The sequence below is a fragment of the Terrapene carolina genome, unplaced genomic scaffold, assembly GCF_002925995.2.
Source record: "Terrapene carolina triunguis isolate 2854851 unplaced genomic scaffold, T_m_triunguis-2.0 Scaffold85, whole genome shotgun sequence".
NCBI lineage: Eukaryota > Metazoa > Chordata > Testudines > Emydidae > Terrapene > Terrapene triunguis.
Window position 1 is genome coordinate 33,685,547 of NW_020664436.1, and position 17,014 is coordinate 33,702,560.

The following is a 17,014-nucleotide window of genomic DNA, read 5'->3' on the forward strand; positions in this document are numbered from 1 at the left end:
CAAATAAGTACATTCAGCAGTTTGGCAGGTTGTGCTTTGGATCCAGCAGTTAATGAATAGTGAAATAGTGTCCAAAGTTGGTACATTTTCCCATTACTTGGAAATCTCATTCATACCTGACAAATCCAATTGGGTAAGCTGGGGACATTAGTCTGGAATGGAAGCCCTGATCCACAAAGATACTTAGACGTCTAAACCTCAGATTTAGGTGCCAAAGTCTCAGGTTTAGGCACCTAAGTCCCTGTTTTAATCTCCACTGAACTGCCACTGAACTCTGTAGGCACATAAAGTCATTTGGTACCTATGTCTTCAGGGTAAATGTTCCCTGCCACCCACGTTTTTGTCTCTGGGCCTGCGCAGTGCTTCCTCACTCTAGTCATCCAGTCATCTATCTCCTGCATAAGCCCCAGAGTGATTCACACACAGAGGAAAGATAGACGTTTGCCTAAGTTGCATATGATGCCTGATTTGGTAGGCCTGCTCAGAGGCCACCTACCAGACTGGGTCCCATTTACAGTCTGGCTGCCACCAGAGGAGGAGGTGATGGTGCTGCCCACCTTATAACTCTTAGCCTGGTGGCTAATGCACTGGGTTGTGGGAAACTCTGCTTCAATTCCCTTCCCTCTGCCAACATGGGGAAGACAGGATTTGAATAGGGGTTTCCCACCTCTCAGACTTTTAACCACCGCACTATAGGATAGTCTGATGTCGGACTCCCTCAGTCTCTCCTGTTGAAGCTGTTCCACAGTAGCTAAATAATGAAAGAGAACTGGACCCTGGATTTCCCACTTCCCAGATGGATGCCCTAACCATGGGACTACAGAGTCATTCCTATTCTCTCTCTCTCTGGTCCCATGACTATTTAAATATTTATCCACAGTGGAACAGTCATGGGGCCAGAGAGAGAGTGAATCTGTAGTCTAGTGGTACGGACAAAATCTGTTCAGCAATGTGTGTGCCTGAAGATGGGGGGGAGGGGAGCACACACACTCTTTTGTCCATTAAAAAATAATTAAACACTATTATTCTTTGTTTTATATACAGATATACAATAATCTGAAGCCTAAAGCTTTGCATTCATGCTGCAAAAATGAGTACCTTTGACTGATTTGAGAAAGCCTTGATGAAGCAATCTTTTCCACTTTTGCCCTTCCACATAGTTTGCACACAGGAAGGCCTGATTTCACATTGTGCCCGGGCCTGTTCAAGGCCTATAGTGTATGCTCTAAAGTCTAGGGCAGGGAATACAGCTGAGTAAAAATTTTTGACGGAAACTTTCTTTAGTGAAAAATGCACATTCAGCACCACAGAAACATTTTGCAAATTCATGTCTAGTTTGTCAAATTGTTTTGGTTAAAAAACAAACACCCCAAAAACAATTTTCCAAATAAATCAAAATGTTGTGTTTCAACATGTTTGAAATAAAACATTGCGATTTATTTATTCTAGAGGGCTTTTTGTTTTGAAACTTCCTTTGATTGTACTAAAAAATTGTTAAATGTAAAAAAAAAAAGTTCAAAATACAAATTAAATGTTTTGTTTGACCCAAAATAACTTTTTTACTTTTGGTTTTGATTTGACCCAAAACTATCTTTTTCCTCCCAGTTTTTTGGAGTTGTGAGTGAACAAAAAAAATCGGTTATTCACCCATCTCTAGTAGGGAGGCTGTGACATTCCTCCTTCAGATTTTCCCACCAAAGAGAACCCACAGACCCAGTCTGCAGTGCAGGGACAGATTCAGGCCATTAGACATAGCCTAAAGATCAAAGTGCTATCCCAAGGTAAGAGCCAAAATAAGGGTTCAAATTCCTGATCCTCAAATTATGAACTGATTGTATCGTGGGAGAAAAGTTTCTGAGGAGTAGGCAGGAATTCCTCTCAGCTATGAAAAGCTCAGGGTAAGCAACTAGCTTCCTTGCTGAATATAACTTAATCAGGGCAAGTGCAACTCATCCTCTAATCAGGATCACATAAAAAATTCTGGCTTGCTTTCAAATAAAAATCTTTGCAAATTAAACCTGTGGGGGCTTTTCTATGACTTAAAAAAGGAGCCTGACAGAAACATGATTTTATTCCTTAGACAAATAACTGTATATTGCAGGGTTGTTGTATCCATGTTAGTCCCAGGATATGAGAAAGAGAAGGTGGGTGAGGTAATATATTTTATTGGACCAACCTCTGCTGGTGGAAGAGACAAGCTTTCACACTACACCGAGCTCGTCTCTTCCACAAACAGAAGTTGATCCAATAAAAGATATTACCTCACCCACCTTGTCTGTCTCAAAAAATTGTACAGATAGTTGTGCTTTGAACTTAAGTTTGTATTAACTGTTCCCCCAAAATTGAGATGGACTACAGCAGCGATTCTCAAACTGGGGGTTGGGACCCCAAAGTGGATCACCCCACTTTGATGACATCGCCAGGGCTGTCTTAGACTTGCTGGGGTCCAGGGCCAAAGCCCGAGTGCTTCAGCCCTGGGCGGTGGGGCTCAGGTTACAGGCCCCCTGCCTGGGGCTGAAGCCCTTGGCATTTGGTTTTGGCCTCCCGGCCCAGGGCAATGGGGCTTGGGCTTTGCCCCCCAAACCCAGGGCGGCGGGGCTCAGGCAGGCTTAGGCTTTGGTCCCCCCTCCAGGGTTGTTTAGTAATTTTTGTTGTCAGAACTCAGAAGGGAGTCGCGATGCAATGAAGTTTGAGAACCATGGACTACAGTGATTCAAGACACCACTGCCCTTTGAGTTAGATGAATCATAATGGCTTGTGTGTGGTTTGTGGGAAGTCCCCAGGGAAGACTCTGGCCTTGGTACAGGCCCACAGTGAGTAAATGGGAATCTGTTTAATATTGCTAACAAACCCCAACCAGAGTGTCACATTCCACCGATCAATTCAGCTCTGTAGTATCATGACGTGCACTATGACATCAGAGGCAAGTGTTGTAGGTCTTCTTAGTAGGCTCTATGGATTAGATCCTCATCTGCAGAAAGTCCATGTAGCTCCATTTAAATCAATGGAGCTACGTCTAATTAGCCCAAGTGAGGATCTGACCTTATATGCTCTGGTTAGTTCCTCTGTAAATACTCATAAACACATTTACTAATAAAGGAGTAGTCATTACAAGGGCTGTCCAAAGAGAATGAGTTCAACTACCTGTGGTACAAAGCCTTCATTAGAAACAAAAGGAAAATATGTACTAATTCTAAACGAGGTCTTTGGAAGTGCCTAATAGGAGTGTACAAGAATAGCCTTGCTCCTCCAGTTTAGTATCTAAGATATTCCTTTAGCCCAACCCTCTCTGCAGAGAGAGAGTCATTGAACTCAAACCTGGGCTTTCCTCTGCTCAGATGTCCCCACCCGGTAGCCACATTGTAAGCCTGTCTGTCAAGGCTGATTCTCCACTCTGGCACTTTGAGTGCAGAAGGTGGGAGCCTGCAAGGATTCTAAAAATTAATACTGGCCACTCCGGCTGGTATTAAACTCCCAAGGTTACAGCTTTTCTCTGACCATGGCTTGGTAAACGCTTCCACCACCCAAATGCCAACCCCTTTTTGGAACCCAGGAAGATGCACTTGGGAATTCCTTCCTGTAGGGTACCCTCAAGCCCTTTCACACATACCCCCTCCAGGGAAGAGCTGAGAAAGAAAACAAAGGAAATTATCTGTTGCCACCAAACAGCATATGCACAAACCTCTTAGGACACAAAAATCCAAATCCTTCTTTAAAAAAGTAAATTTTATTAAAAAAAGAAAGAAAGAAAGAAAGAAAATACATCTGGAATTTAGGCTTTTGCTAGATTTTAAAAGAGCAATTCCAAAAATTAAGCACCCAACATAGCTTTCTTGGAGGTTCAGCTTAAAGGTTACAGGCGCAAACAAAAGCATCTGGGGTTAGCACAGAGGAGATCCACAAGCCAAAATAAAGAAATAAACCTGATTGCGTCTATCTAAACATTCTCTGTCCCAATGAATCCTTCTAGGTATGGAAGATGATTTTTTCATACCTAGTTCAAACCTTACACAACATTCCTGCTGTCCCTGTCTCTTCAGCACAGAGAGAACAACAGACAACAAAGGGAATTTTTTTCCCCAATTTTAAAAAGTTCTAGCCCTCCGGAGCATTGGAGGCATTTTAACCCTTTACAGGTAAAACAAGCAGAGAACAGCTACCAAGAAGGACTTTATAGCTAACTGGCTGGCTGGGTATTCATAAAAGGGAGCTACTCCCCCTTCATGTGTCACACCATCCATGTCACTTTCCTGCTGCCCAGTGGTTTCAGTGCTGCATATATTCTGTTGGATTACCTTTCCTGTTGGTGACAGGTAGGGTGACCAGATGTCCCGATTTTATAGGGACAGTCCCAGTATTTGGGGCTTTTTTTATATGGTCTCCTATTACCCCGCACCCTCTTCCCGATTTTTCACACTTGCTATCTGGTCACCCTAGTGACAGACAAAATACCCCTTCCCCATTGTCCCTGAAAAAGCTCTTGCCTGTTCCCCATTCCATGCTCCTTCCACACCTCATTGTCTATAGAACTAGGTGAGGGCTATTGATTCATTCCTACTCTCCTTTCTACTGGGGAATTTTTTCCCAGTAAATATAATCAGAGTCTGCCTTTTCATGATCTGATCAGCCTTTTTTCAGTTCCTGCTCTTTTAAGGTTCTTGCCGACTACCAGTGCTTTATGGAAACTGTATTGACCCTTCTATCTTGACTGCTTCCATTTTCTTTTCTGAATAGTGCTGTAACCCTTATTTTCTCTTAGCTGTTGCTGCCTAGCTCTCCAAGGCTACAGATCATAGCTGCTATCAGAGCTGTTGCCAACTTTTGCCCTTTTTAAACCCTCAGTTTCTGGAGCCAGATTATTTAATGGGAATCTCAACTATTTAGTTTCTAGCCCTTGTAGTTAAGAGAAAAGTTTGATAACACAAATCAAGTGCACGGCTCAGAAGACTGACAACAAATAAGAACCCCAAATTTATTATTATTATTTTTAAATCCCATGATTTTTAAGACAATCTCATGACTTTGGGGGTCTGGTCTGACTCATGAATTTTAAATACTTGGGGTTGGCAATACTGCATCACTTTTTATTTGGCAAGGACTGTACTTGTGTTTGCTGCATGGCAGCAGGAGACAACTGTAGCAATACTATGCTCAGAGCCCAACTGCTCCTCTCTTGCTTGCTTAGTGGACCCAACCATCTCATGCCAGCTATTCAAGTTATATAATAGCAGCTCTAGCTCTCCAAGATGCATCTCAGCTGCTGGTTGCCTAGAGAACCTGCATGCCATGCAATTATAGAAGAGGTCAGGACCAGCCCAAATGAAGAACAAGAAGGGAGAGAAAATACTGGAAGAGAACACACAAATAAAAGTAGTAACAGTGGTTTAAGACCACTTTTCTAGTTTAAAAAAAAATCTATTATTGACATATACAGGCTTTTGCTTTTAAATGTTTTAAAGTTTGTTTTCTTCTAATTTGCCTCCATGCTGAAAAGCCAAAAGCAAAACAAAAAATCCAGAGCTGGATAAGTGAAGAAGCACTCTAGTTGCAAGCCTCTCAGCAGTAGAATAATTAGGTTAATGTGCAATGTACTATTATCCACAGAACCTACAACAGGATAAGAGGATGAAAAGATTACAAGCAACAATTAAAACTGTCTATAACCATACCACTCTGAACAGGCCTGATCTTGGATGCCAAGCAAGATTAGTAGTTGGATGAAGACATCTTTGGCATACTGGCGATTGTAGACTTTTTGATTCTACTCTAATGCCAGATGGTGCTCTCTTCTCAAGTCATTTTCTCTCTCTCTTTTTTAAAAACAACTTTTCCACTAAAAGCAAGTGCAAAACAGGAAGAGCCAGATCCACAAAGGGACTTAGGCACTTCTGAGATCCACAAAACCTCCACTCAGCTGCTTCCTAAACTCATTCAGCATCTAACTTTTCACTACACTGCTACTGTATTTTCCACTCCATGCATCTGATGAAGTGGTTTCTAGCCCATGAAAGCTTATGCCCAAATAAATTTGTAAGTCTCTAAGGTGTCACAGGGACTCCTCGTTGTTTTAACTTTTCACTGTAACAGATACATACTTGCCTCAGCCACTATCACATACCAAAGTCTCAGCCCGAGCCTCAAACCAGGGGAAACTAGGCATTCTCATACTACCTTTAAAAAACAGCAGCAACAAGAAAGAAATATTTTCTTTTTACCTATTGTAGAAATGCCCAACACACACACACACACACACACTGGACAATATGTACCAATGACAGATTTAAAGTCCAACATCTCACAACTCACCAGAGCTTGGTATGAGCTTTATATCATTAGAGAAGAGGGATTCCTGGTTTTCCAATGAGATGAACAGTACTTACTTCTAGCCCTGGAAATCTTGAGATGTCGTATTTAAAACTGTGATTTATACATGGGAAAACAATTTTAAATAATTTATGTATGGAATATAAATTACCTAAAATAACTGTCCATTATTATTTGAAAGTGGGAAATCTTCCCTTTTCCATTGTATAAATCTCCCACTTCTTGTCCTAATTGCTTTATATATAAATTCCCAGTTTTGTAGAGTATGAGCAGTCAGTGTTCCACTTATACCAATGTTTATATTACAAACTAGTCTGATAAAATAGCAGCCCTCCCAGACTTTGGATATGTTATAATTTAATACAAAATGCAAGAACTTGAAATAAACTTCTGCAAGGTTGGGGGTGAGAGCAGGGGGGTGGAGGAAGGGTATGCAAGACAGCAAGGAGCCACAGCAGGCAACATCAAAGCTAAATGCTTCTCTTTAATTTCAAACTTTGAGGGTACCTACAGACTAAAGTAGGACTTCCAAGGAGTCCTATGTCATTCAATGCTGGTCTATGCATCCGAAGAAGTGAGGTTTTTACCCACGAAAGCTTATGCCCAAATAAATCTGTTAGTCTTTAAGGTGCCACCAGACTCCTTGTTTTTGTAGATACAGACTAACACGGCTACCCCCTGATACTGGTCACAGCACAAACCATTTTGATTTAAATTGTGCTTAGGGTTATTTCCCACACTACCACCCTTTAAATTACTTGTGTCCTTTTAATAAAAAAAAATTAAGTGCAGTTTTGCAGTGAACAATAACTAAGTAAAAATAGCATCTTCTTATTCAACAGATCCATTTTCTGTATATATTTTCACAATCAGATCTGCCCTCTAGGGACAAATAAATTTGTACTGCTTTTTACTCCTTCTAGTGCTACAGAGCTCAGTTAACACAGCTGAGAGAGAATTGACTGGATGGATTCTGTTATTCCTTGTGCATCATCACTAGAATTGCTTACTGAGTTCTAATCAGTTATGCCTGCACAACCCAGTTGCATAGGTGTAACAGAGGGCCTAATCTGACCCAGAGAACCTTTATTATTTGTTGAATTAGCAGGGAGGGAACATTTCTGTCAGCTGAACATCTTTAAAGCTAGAAATAATGGATAGCACATAAAGAGCTCCACAAAATGAAATTTAGACAGTAGCTGTTCAAACTGTGCCAACATTAGGCAATTTTTTCCAAATTTTAAAATCAGTAGAAATATTTTTTTTTCGTTTGAACACTAATAGGATCTAAACATTTCCTTGCAGTTTACTACCTGAAGAGTCAACATTGTACTGGACAACTGAAACTGACTAGTCTAATTTCCATTCTACACGCTGAGAAAAAAACAAAAAGTAAACAATGTAAAAGGTGAAAATAAAAATTACATTTTTAAACGTCCTTTTAGTTTAGTAAGCTGGCTAGTAGCAACAAGTAACTGCTTCTCAACGTGTTTTATCTTTTTGGTGACCCTTTAAAGGCAACACCAAGGGCGCCTCCAAATCCAAAGGACGGTTCAGGGGGGCTTCAAAAATGCGTGTGGTCACAGCGAGACGCGCTGGGTAAGGTCATGCCTTTTATTGGACCAACTTCTGTTGGTGAAAGAGCCATGCAGTAGACATAGTATTTGCTCTGCCCAGAGGGAGGGTGATGAGGCCGGGGAGCTGCCAGCGCCACCCCCCGGCTGCTCTCTGGGGGATGGGTTTGGAGCCTGCCACGGGAGGGGGGTGTCAGCAGGTCCCGTGGGGGTGACCCCGCGCTAGGCTTGCGGCCAATAGCGCCGCGTCTTCTTGCGGACTAAAATGGTTGGATTTGTCTTCTTCCGCTCGAAGCCTCACTTCAGCAGGTGGTATCCCTCCGCGTCTCCCCCTCCCCCTCGTGCTCGGATCAGATGTTCGGCTGCCCCATGCGATGTCCGTTCAACTGTCAGGGTAACCGTCACATAACAGGCGAGACGCCGTGGAAAGGCGGCGGCTCTGGGCCGGGACCCCGCAGGGAGAAGGAGAGGCGCTTGGGAAGTAGTTCCGGCGCGGAGCCGGAGAAGGGAAGCTACTGCCGCGCCGCCGGGTGAGTAAAGGCGGCGCGAGACAGGGGGCATCGCCAGTGGGTCGCGCTGCTGCAGCTCCTGCTCCTCCAGTTCCCTGCGCGCGGCGGGCACTGCGGGCGGCAGCGGCTCCTCCCAGGGGCGGGCTGGGGGCGGGGCGACTGCACTCGCGTTTCCTCCTTCGGCGCCATTTTGTAGCGCAGAGAATCCGCAAATAAAGAGCGGGCGGCAGCGCGGGGTGGGGGAGGCGGCGACCGCGGAGGCCCCGGGTCTGGGTGCTGAGGCGGGTGCGGAAGGTGCCGCCCTTGATGTGACGGGCCAGGCCCGGGCAGTCGGTGCGCGGGGACAGCGAGGCCTCCGCGCCGCAAGCGGGAGGTGAGTGACCGAGCGGCCTCCCCCTCTGCCGGGGTGCCGCCGCCTCCTCCTTCTCCTCCGCGCGGGATGTGGCCGCTGGAACGGGGGTGGTGGGCACCGGGCACCAGGGTGTCCCCGCCCTGCTGCTCTTGGGGCTGGGGGCTCCGAGCCCGGCGGCTCCGGCCGTTACCTACGGGGCAGGAGCAGCAGTACCTAGAGCCATTTTGTGTGAGGCGCAGGCGAGAGCCCGGCTGGGTGCGTGAGTCACGGCCCGGCCCCGGGGGCGTCCATTGTCCCCACCCGCCGGCTGGGGAGGCCCCGTTTTCTCTTGTAGGCTGCGGCGAAAGCGGTCAGGAAGGGGCGGGCGGAGCCCGGGCGGGATTAGGAGCCGTTCGAGGGCTCTGCCCCCCTACCACCGGCAATGAGCCGTGTCCCCGCCGCAGGGAGAGGCCTGTGCGCTCCGCTGTCAAATGGCCCGTCTTGCTGCGGGGGCGCCTGCGGGAGAACTGAACGGTTTCCAAGGCCTGTTCAGGGTGGCGGCAGGGTTCGCTGGCTACATGTAGAGGCGCAGCTCACTTGCGTTCCCGGCCTGCGGAGGCTGATGCACATGCTTAGCTTTACGCACTGTGCGTGGGTTCCGGGAGGGCAGCGGGACTAGTCACCGTGCCTAAAGTTAAGTATGTGAAGAAATCTTTGCAGATCCGGGGCCTTGTTTTGTATTTTTTGTTTGTTTGTTTTTGGAGACACTGATACCTGTAGTGGTGGTTTCTACACAAACTATAACATAAAAATTAGCTGCCAGGTATTAAAAAAAAAAAAGCCCGTAAAGCAATGTTTTAACTAAAACAATTGCAATTAACTGCATAATTTTATCTCTGTATCTTTTATATCCCTTAAAATATTACAGTACTGATGACATAATATTGTAAAGTGGCCTGTAAGATAAAATAGAACATGATGTTCCTCCGGCATGAGCCTTTTAGTTCATGTGTCAAATATGGCAAAGTAACAGCTGCTATAATCAGCTTGTAATAATAAGTTTTAAGAATTTACATAGAAATTTAAATAAAAACCCATCCTGTGTTCCAACTATCTGTGTTAATGTGTTACAAATAGGTGAAATATTAATGTATCTTGATATTACTGAGAGTAAAAGGCTGGAAACTTGACAAGCTACCATTTGTCTCCCAGAATGAATTTTGGGGTTAAGATGTACATTTTAGTATGATAGCGAATAAATTATGCCATATATAAACACTGAATTTGTGTTTATTTCAATAGGACATATTGAAGATTATTCTTTAAAAGAATTTTCATTGTTTATTCTTGTAGAAAATGGCATATGGTCATGCTCTTACAGAAAAATTACGATCACCTTAGCAGTGAGCTTGAATGTTCTTTCAGTTGAGAGGAGGCATCTTAGGTATTGCACAGTATTTAAAGTTGCTTATTCTTTGTGCTTTGCTTTTAAACAAAATAACTTATTTTTTAGTAAACATAGTCTACGTACTGTGGTCAGTGTCTTGGAGATGGTAGTCCATTATCCATCTTACTATTGGAATGTTAATGGCATTTAAAATAATAAAAATTGATAAAATAACAAACAAGACCCCTTAGGACTTGAACTTGCAAATAATTAAGAATGCAATAACTTTACACATTGAGTAAGAGTACCTCATGTTTAAGTGTTTATAGGATCGTTGCTTTACTGATTTATTTATTTATTTTCCCCATATCCAGGTACATATACTGACAAAACAATAAGCAATTTAAAACAGCCAATCAGCATTCAAAGACAAAAAACAAATTTAGGTTGTCTTCTGACACTCCTTCATGCTGCTGTAGAGGTGCCAGTAGTTTTGAGGAATTACTTAATGCATCTCAAAATGTTGACTACTGGGGTGCTGCTATCAATCTGCTCTGTATATCTAAACCTCTCAAGTTTAAATTGCTAAGGCTAGGTCTACACTACAGCGGGGTTCCGACCTAAGATACGCAACTTCAGCTACGTGAATACCGTAGCTGAAGTTGCGTATTTTAGGTCGGCTTACCTGGCGGTGAGGACGGGGGAAAGCCGACCGCTGCCGCGCTGCCGCCGACTCCGCTGCCGCCTCTTGTCGAGGTGGATTTCCGGAGTCGACGGCAGAGCGAGCAGGGATCGATTTTACCGCGTCCTCACGAGACGCGGTAAGTCGATCCCCGATAAACCGATTGCTACCCGCCAGATCGGCGGGTAGTGAAGACGTAGCCCAAGTTACTGTGAAGTATTGCTGATGCAGAAAGTCTTCAGTGTTTCAGTAATAGTGTGAAATAAAAAAAAAAAAATTTTTTTTGTACATACACATTATATATATATATATATATTGTATGTACGTACAAAAAAACTATTAAGAGAAAGTTAGCTATTTAGGTTGCAAAGTCAACCTCTAAGTTAAGAAATGCCGGATGTACAGTTGCTCATGCAACACGTATTCAGCCCCTTGTGCATCCATCCTGTGCACTGAATAATATTAGCCCCGGGAGTAAGGGGGGGAATACACATGATCAGATTAAAGGTTATATCATTATGCATATACACAAGGGGGAGAATTAAGATTGCACAGGAAATTTAAATTTGGTATTTCCCAACGTTTGAGCCACGTGGCTTTGCAACCTAAATAACTGTTTTAATGTAGACTTTTAATATAATTTTGTATTTCTTAAAGGAAAAAGTGTTAACATGATGCATATAGCATCATTGGCATGCATCATTATTTATATAGCAGCGTGGTTTGAACTCTGATCCTTCATTGCCTCAGGACTCTTACTACAGTAGTTGGCAGCAGGAGAAACAACTTGGTTGATTAGCTGCTGGTAGCTTTTGCTGGGGTGGAGGTGGCCTGACCTGGCTCTGATCGGTACATTGCCCCTAAAGCAGAGGTGGGCCACATCCAGCCCGCGGGACCGTCCTGCCTGGCCCTTCAGCTCCCAGCCAGGGAGGCTAGCCCCCGGACCCTTCCCTGCTGTCCCCCCTTCCCCACAGCCACGCGGGCAGCGCTCTGGGCGGCGCATCTGGCTCCGGCTGAGCAGCACGGCTGCCAGACATGCTGCTCTGAGCGGCATTGTAAGGGGGCCGAGGGGTTGGATAAGGGGCAGGAGGTTCCGGGGGGCAGTCAGGGGACAGGGAGCAGGGGGGGTTGGATGGGGTGGAGGTTCTGGGGTGTGGTGGTCAAGGGATGGGGAATGGGGGGGTTGGATAGGTGTGGGAGTCCTGGGGGGGCCTGTCGGGGGGCAGGGGTGTGGATAGGGAGCGGAGGGGTTGGATAGGGGGTGGGGTCCTGGGGGAGTGGTTAGGGTCGGGGGGTCCCAGGAAGGGGGTGGTCAAGGGGACAAGGAGCGGGGGGGGTTTGATGGGTCGGGGGTTCTGAGGGGGGGCAGTCAGGGGACGGAAAGTGGGAGGGTGTGGAGGTCAGGCCGTTTGGGGAGGCACAGCCTTCCTACCCAGCTCTCCATACAATTTTGCTACCCCGCTGTGGCCTGAGGGCCAAAAAGTTTGCCCATCGCTGCCCTAAAGCCTTGTGCTTGGTCCAGAGAGAGATGGTTGTAGGAATGGAGGCCAGCTGTGCTTCCACCACTGCTTTTGCAGCTCCAAGGTGTATCTGCTACTGCAGCTTTGGTACAGCAACTAGGACCTGTTTTAGAATGTTCACGTTTTTGTTGGTTTGGCATGCTGCTAAGATTTTCGTGAGGCAAACAAGTAGCGTATGGGAAAGAGTTGTCTAACAGATTGTAACTTCTCATGCATTTCATGAGACAAGCAAAAGGCACATCCCTATCCCCAAGGCTTTCGCCTTGCTGAATTTCAGACGTGCCAAACAATGCAGGTGTGTTAGAATTAATTACAAAAATAAATGAGCCTTTTATAATGGAGTGGTAGGCAACCTAAACATAGGGGACCACTATCAGTTCCATCCTATGATGTAGAGTAACTTGAGGTCTTTCTGGATGACAACACCTGGAGCAAAAGCAATTAGTAAAACCAAGACTGAGTATTTCCATTACAATTCCATTTTCAGTTGCTTAGCTCTTTCCAAAATTTTCATCTATTGAACTGAAATCTCAGAGCATGGTTTCTGCCCACAAATGGATAGTTTTAGAAAGTTTGAGCAAAAAGGCTTTGGTGGCTTTTCAAAAGGGGGGGAGGGACGCTGTGGCAAATGCTTCCCTTTTTAAACGTTTGAATAGCAGTATCTCCACTTGTTCTGAGGAAAAGTGTCTTTATTTAACCAGGCGGAGAGGTTGGAAAATTGCACTTTGTACATGCACTGTACTTCAGGTGCAACTTTTAAGTACTTTTTGCCACTGTTCTATGCATGGCTAACATAGCAGTGTGGTGTATGTACAATTATGGAGCCCTCTTTCATTGAGTGAGTATAGCTTTGCACATCTGAAAACAGTACATCGCCAGTGCAGTTTTTAAAAATACGAAAAACGTTAAGCCCTTGCCTTACTCGGTGCTCATCTAGAACGTTTTGCAGTGTCTAGTCTATATGTTTGGTTTAAAAAAAATCATTTAAAAACTACATCTAGGAGTATTATGCTTCCAAATGATGAATAAAAATCAGTTTAAAAAAATTAAAATGGATTTTTTTATTTAAATTAAGTACAGGCTTATTTAAAAAACCTGTTTAACATAAAATTTGAAATTGACCACCTATGTTAAGACCTAAACTTTCTGTAATCTATTAATCACTTAAATTAAATACAGAACAGAACATTAAGCAGCACATGTCAGGTTGTAAAGAAAATGAAACCACTGAGCTAGTGAAAGTCAATAGCTAAGCACCTGGAACCAGAGTTTGATGAAATGCTAAACCAACTTTTGACATCAGTAGCCTCGTCTGCAGAGAGACTATTCTGTTCATTTCAGTTTATTCAACTAGTTCAGTTTAATGACTAGCTCACTGAAAGTTAAGAAACCAATTGGGATTTGAAAAATACGTTTTCCTCTTCCAATCTATGCATAAAAAGTAGGTGTGAGGATGAGATTATGATCTACTAGTTCTAAAATATTGAATGACATGGTGACTAGAAATGATCAGTTCAGTTCACTAACTACATATAATCAGTTTTAAATGCAAAGCATGTTTTGATAAATGTGCTAAATACATAACAAATTTAAGAATTTTATTTAATGAAAAACATTAAAATGCTCTTCATGCATTTTGATTTTTGGATTTCTATCCAAATAGAGCTTGACACGTCACAAGAAAAATTAAGCACCTAGTAAATAAGAAATGCATTATTCACCATTTTCTAAACATACATTTATTCAAATTCTTAATTTTTACTTAAGTTAAGCTATATAATTGCTTAAATGTGTATGGATCATGTATCCTAGTTAGCAAAGTGCCAAATTTAGCACAAAGGCTATATTTAGTTGCAAAACAACATGTTTTTAATAGGTTGATTCTCCTTGACTGGTAACTTTCTTTAGGAAAATAACTGAAGTACAAATGCAAAACATGATTAAAATCAATGACTTAAATCAAGGTTTCCTGCTTGTCAATGTAAATCATGATTAAAATCAGTGATTTTTAATCAATCCACCCTGCTTGCAAACTAGGTAATGCCAAAGTTAAGGTTTGCTGCTTGTGTGTATACATCACACCATGGTCTTAAGATAGTTTCTCAAATTCTATATTACTACATTTTGTAATGTAAGGTATTTTAGAAGATTGGAGGGCTGTGCTGGATACTTGTATATATCTTGTATGTTAATGACTTTTGAGGACTCTGTTTGGCACTTCAGTGATAAAAAATGCCACATCTGTTTAAGGTGTGGAAGTGTATACTGTAATTCAAGAAAGTGTAATCTAACCTAATGTAATTACTGTATTGTGACACATGCACAATGGAGCAGAATTTAGGCTGTGCAGGCACCCTAAACTTTGGTAATAACCATGCAACCTCCAGTGTTCTAAGTTGCTGCAGTATACTTTCCATCCATCCAAAACTTTAACTTCTTATTTCTGTACTCTTAAGAGAAGTCTCCAGCATTCATTGCCATCTTCACATCCCCTACAACACGGTCAGTAACACTCCCAAAGTTATTCACTTCCATCACCAATAGAAGCAAAAAGCAGTATGCATCCCAGATTATCAAACTTTGATTCTAAGGCAAAACATTAATAGTGATCTCTGCAGTGTGAAAGTAGAATAACATTACATAGGTGTGGTCTGGGACATATATTATTGATATTTTGTGTCAGAGTTAAGGTTTATTTGGGAGTGTAGTTGGCCAAACAAGGCATTTGAACAACTGAAGAAACTCACATTAATTCCATTAAAAATAAACTATTAGTTTCTGATAGCCACTGTGGAAAACTTGACGACAAACAGAAAATTCCTTCATGACCTCTTTTTCTTAAATGTTCTGACTGAAACTCTTCAAAAATACAGTATATTTCTGATGATCAGTGCAGATATTTTTGGCAGTTGTGTACCATAAATTCATTTTATTAGGAAGTGCACTTTCTGTATTTGAATTATATTTGTTGTTAAAAAATAGTGTGGAATGGAGGGAGAGAAGAAGCTTCATGATGATTTTGCAAGGCTTAATTAAGTATCTTGAAAATGTTCCACAAGGGTGCGTGATAACTCATTACTTGTGTCCCCCCCCCCCCCCCCCCCCAAAAAAAAATTTTTTTTGCTCATGGCAAGTGGGTGGATACAGTTTAAAAACTCAATTTTTTGTAACTGATCACTCAAAAGAAGCATTTGCTCTTTGAAAGTCTGAGATTTAAAAAAAAAAATAAACTTTCTCCTGTGAAACAAAACAAAAGGAAACTTATGGTTTTCTTTGCTGCTGTCTGGGAGAAAGGTATATCTTTTAGAGCACTAGAAAATAAGTGAGATTTAAGCTCTTAAAAACACTAAAATCAACAGAATTAAATCTGTATTATATTATGAATTTAAAAATAGTCCATGCATTTGTAACTGTATAAAACCACATTACTGGAACTGGACTAGTATTTTACTTAAGTAAATTTATGGGTAGGTTTAACTTACCTATACACTTGACCACAGGACCACTTTCTTTTAAAGAAACAACCATTCATTACTTTTGGGCCAGGTCTACATTACGGACCTATATCGGTATAACTGTTGTTCAGGGGTGTGAAAAACCCACCCCCTGAGCAATGTAGTAATACCAACCTAAGCCCCTGCATAGACAGCGCCATGTTGGTATAGGTGGATTAACTATGTTGATAGGAGAGGTCTCCCGTCGGCTTAGTGCGTCTTCATTGAAGTGCTACCGTGGTGTAGCTGTGCTGATGCAGCATCTTAAGCATAGACTTGCCCTTAATGATCTTTTTGTCTTTTCTGAGTGTAAGTGTTCCTTATTGCTCATAACATGCTGATAAGTCTGGTCCTGAGGACAGCTAAGAAGGCTGTTGCTTCTACCTCTCTTAGATGGAAACTAATCATTGATACCTCTCTCCTGTGTGTGTTTAAAAAAAAAAAAAGGTCAAAATCCAAGTTGCTCTTATCATAAGTTATGCCTTTGCTAGATGTGTTTTACGTATGTAGGTATACCAATATATGACACTGGCAGAGCTCTCCTGGTGTGGATTATAGTGGTAAAGATGCGTTCCATAGTTTATTCTCTGGGCTTGTCTACACAGTACGTTAGTGAGCACCAATGGGGATGTAAATTCTTGTGTGCAGCAAGTGTATCGTGAACTGTGCTGGTGCACTCTAAAAGTTCCCTAATTGGCGTTGCCATAGTACTGTTTGAAACTTAGTCTGTGTCAGCAAGGTTGCACACAGTGCGTGACATGCTGCTGCACATGAGAATTTACACTCTCGTGTGCACTAATGCACTGTGTAGACAAGCCCTCTCTACTTGTATAGCTTGATCTACTGGGGAAAAGTAGAGTTTAGCCAGGTAGGGATCATGTCTCAATACCCTGGACCAGTGGTTCTCAACCCATGGGCCGCTTACGGCCCAATCAGCAGACAGCTGCAGCCCATGTGACATCCTCGGGGCCATACAGGTAGTATATATAGTGTGTGGATACAGCCCACATAACACAGAGAGCTGTATTTTTGGCCCACAATGGTAAATAGGTTGAGAACTGCCTGGACTGACACAGCTATTTCAGCAAAAGTCTGTAGTACAGACATAGCCACAGACTCTATTTCATAATAGACTAGAGCCCATTTTAATGAATACCAGATTATAAGACAAACATGTTAACACTTCCAGTGTT

General features: G+C 42.8%; 1 protein-coding gene across 4 annotated transcripts in view; it reads left to right on the forward strand.

Moving 5' to 3' along the window:
- The first annotated feature begins 7,135 nt into the window (after positions 1-7,135).
- The window catches only part of WTAP (WT1 associated protein), a 40,219-nt gene continuing 30,340 nt past the window's right edge, over positions 7,136-17,014 (forward strand). The window contains exon 1 of one of the 4 annotated variants that reach the window (XM_024195821.3): positions 7,136-8,428. The gene's annotated coding sequence lies outside the window, so the exon portion shown is untranslated. Of the gene's footprint in view, positions 8,429-8,612; positions 8,781-8,899; positions 9,015-17,014 lie in introns of those variants that run through there. The other 3 variants (XM_029911013.1, XM_024195820.3, XM_024195819.3) reach the window with 3 other exon arrangements.